We start from the raw sequence: 3,554 nt of genomic DNA on the forward strand, positions 1-3,554 counted from the left end.
GGCGCACGGAAGGAGGCCGCGCCGCGGGTCGAGCAGGTGGCGGGCGCCCCACCCATGGCGTCGCAGGAAGGTGGCAGGCAGAGCCTCGGCGCAGGACGATAGCGGCGGAGCAGGTCGTGCAGCTGGTGGCGGGGCAGGTGCTGGCTGCGGCGCAGGTGGTGGTGGCGGCGCAGGAGGGCCGGCCGGCGGATGGATAGAGTGGGCGTCAATTTGGCCGGCTGAATGATTTGTGGATTTTGTTGCACGGGCCCACAAGTTAGCTCCGGACCCACGTCCACGCGGTCCCACGTGTGATCTCCGGACCCACAACCACTAACGCCGGCGGACGGAATGGACTCACTTCCGGCCGTTTGGCCTCGTCATAGTAGTTGTGCATAGACTAGGGGCAAAACTGAGCACAATTCGTATATGAGGGCAAAATTAAGCACATGGACACCACCGAGGGCAAAAGGATAATTAACCCATTTTTTTCCGGGCAGGCTACAATCTTATATATGCTTGTTCTCAACTTTCTTAGATGGTACAATCCCAGTAGCAGCAACATTACGACGTACTAGTTCATAACAAATAGGTAGGTAAAAAATAAAATCGGATTACAAGCTAGCAACCATATGTTCAACATTTGTCGATCTCACTCCTTTTGTTCGGTGGCAACACATCTGGCATCAATAATATCAATGAAGATGAGTTAAGCGGGCTTCGCATCATCTTCTGGAACAGTAGGCGAGCTCGAAAGTGCCTCTGGCGAAGAAGGGTCAGATGTCTCCTCCCATTCTACAGCTTCAGACCTGCCAGTGCTAGCTTGCAGCTCATTTGGATAAAATCTCTTTTGTAAGTATTTACGGCGGTTCATGACATGATCCTAGCACATAGCATAGCCGGGGTGTGCAAGCTTGCTGCAAAACCACCCTTTGCCATTACTCCGGTTACACCGCCACACTCCTTCCGTGATTTTCACTGGCTCATAAAAGAACTCCTCTAGTGGCTCACCTTCTTCGTTGTCTAGCACATCAACATCTTCTTCCATATCTTGCGCTTCATGAGCACTAGCATATCCAAGCACAAAACCAAAGAAACAATATAAAAATACATAATCAACATGAAATGTACATACATATCATATCCAACAAGCACAAAAGCTAAATTACAGAAACTCAAAACACATGCGTAAACATACCATTGATGCCGTCACGACGGATCGAAGCTAGAGGTTCAGATGAGTTAGTATGTCTCTATGTCTATAAGTTGATCAATAACTTGATATTTATAAAGGGGTGATCCTGTATGTTGATCCACTCCTATATATAATTACACTGAAAATGTTTCTGCAGCATAGCGGATAGCGTATCTACCAGCAACCATGAAATAGGAAGGTTTAAGTTTGCAACAAACGGAATCGTATATGCATACAGAAAAAAAAAACTACACTGAAAGAAGCATCCTACAATTTTGCAATCTGGGTTGACGACGCAGATCTAGTTACTGATTACTGCAAAATTAACAATGCAGATGCACATACAAGCATGCCGAAACACGGTGTTTAATTATGCCAGATTACCAACGCCAAAACATGTTTCTGCAGAGATATCGACTAGTACCAATAACACAATGGCTAATGGGTGGGACTACCCGAAGTTAAAGGGAAGTGTTAGTGCCCAGCTATATGCTGAATACAAGGGTCCGATCATGATGTAGGCATCTAATCAGACAATTCTGATAAATCATTTTGTGACGTCGTGCTTATGTCTATGGGGCCTAATATCTAGCTAGGCATGTACATGGTCTCTGTAATCCACGTCTAATCAAGAACATATAACGGTGGTGTAGCACAAGTACCTGGACTCTATCAGGCCAGTAGTCACCACCAGAGTCTTGTCAGAAGAGTCGTCCTCCCCATCCATGGCCACCTGGAAACATTTCACGCACATGCATGTTAAATTCCAAATCGACATCCTAATTAACCAAGAAATGGATGGGTCTGGAAATTCTTGCACCACCGGTAAGGAAAGAACAGAGTAATATTTTAGGGACAGGTGTTTCTACTTACCTCGGCGGCAGATTCATCTGGAACTGGATCATGTTCCTCCTCCAGATCAAAGTCCTCCGGGTGCGCGCTCTCGCCCTCGGGGCCGGCGGTTTCCCCCAGCAGAAGCAGGTACTCTGCCACTTCGTTTTCAGTAGGCAGGGGTGGGGCTTGCTGGGTAGCCGGCGGCATGGCAGGGGAGGGCGGATCCATCTACTCGATTGCTTGTTTGAGATCTGAGGAGAAAGATAGTGAGAGCGGAGATGGGCTGGAGGTGGTGTATGGGACGTGGCCTATGCCGTTTATATAACAGTGGTGTAGTAAATGTTTGCCTGAGTTGGCAAGGTGGACAGCGCGCATCTGATCAGCTTATCATAAATTGAGAAATTGGGCCGCGTTTCTTGCCTCTTTTACGCTTCAGATATTTTATATCAAACTTTAAAGATTACTATTTCTTACAGGCCCGTATTTGAGGGTGTGGAACAGGGCGCCCAAATAACTGTCCAAGTGTTAGGGCTCGAAATGATTGTCTAAGGGCATCTCTAATCGGTCCCTCAAAATTTAGGCCCTTAGGTCATGTCCAAAGCGGATCTTCAAATCTCCCACAATCATCCAGACTCCGAACCGAGCTGTCCGAACGCAATTTGCTATCCAACGGCATCCCGCATCGGTTCACGGACCAGCCTGGATGTCCGTTTTTCTATAGACCGAAAGCAAACTAAGGTGCTTTGCGGGAGTCTGGACACTAGCCATGTAGGACACTGACACCCCGGCCCATCCAAAACCCAGCCCGGACCCCATGTCTCCATCCTTCCCTCTTTATCTATATCCGCTTTCTCTGTTGCCTACGCTGATGCTCTACCACTTGGTCGTCTGCCAAGCACCTACCAGAACTCCGCAACATCCACGACATCTCCAGCACTACACCAGGCCTCCACGTCTTCTGTCCTCCGCCGCCAGTCCACACCTCTTGTCCGCCCACCATGTAGGTACCATCCGCCCCTATGGAAGTCACCACGCCCGGCAAGTGTTTGCTGAAACGCTCGCGCTAATTTTCTTGTCCCTTGTTTACAGCAATGGATTCGGACGTGGAGTACATATACGAGCACTACGTTGAGTCGTCCGACGAGCAAGACTGCATGGATGAAATCATAATGATGCAGGTGGTCCTTGCAGATGCGGAGCAAGCAGAAGAGCATGTTCTCAATTTCAAGGGATCCATCAAGGTTCATCGAGTGTTCAATCAGGCACGGGCCATTTGACGTTGGTAGTTGACTATTTTGCCCCGGTGTCCTATTCACTGACAATTTTTGTCGGAGCTTTCGGATGCAAAAAGATGTCTTTGATCACCTCTACCATGGCGTCCGGTCCTTTGATGACTACATCTTGAAGAAGGATGCCGTAGGAAGGGTTAGATTATCTAGTTACTAGAAGTGCACGGACGCATTGCCGATGCTTCCATATGACTCGGCCGCAGATTCGTGGAAAACGTATTAGTTGATTTCAAGTTGAAACTACGTTAATTTAAAAA

Source organism: Triticum urartu, chromosome 5, assembly GCF_003073215.2.
Source record: "Triticum urartu cultivar G1812 chromosome 5, Tu2.1, whole genome shotgun sequence".
Classification (NCBI taxonomy): Eukaryota; Viridiplantae; Streptophyta; class Magnoliopsida; order Poales; family Poaceae; genus Triticum; species Triticum urartu.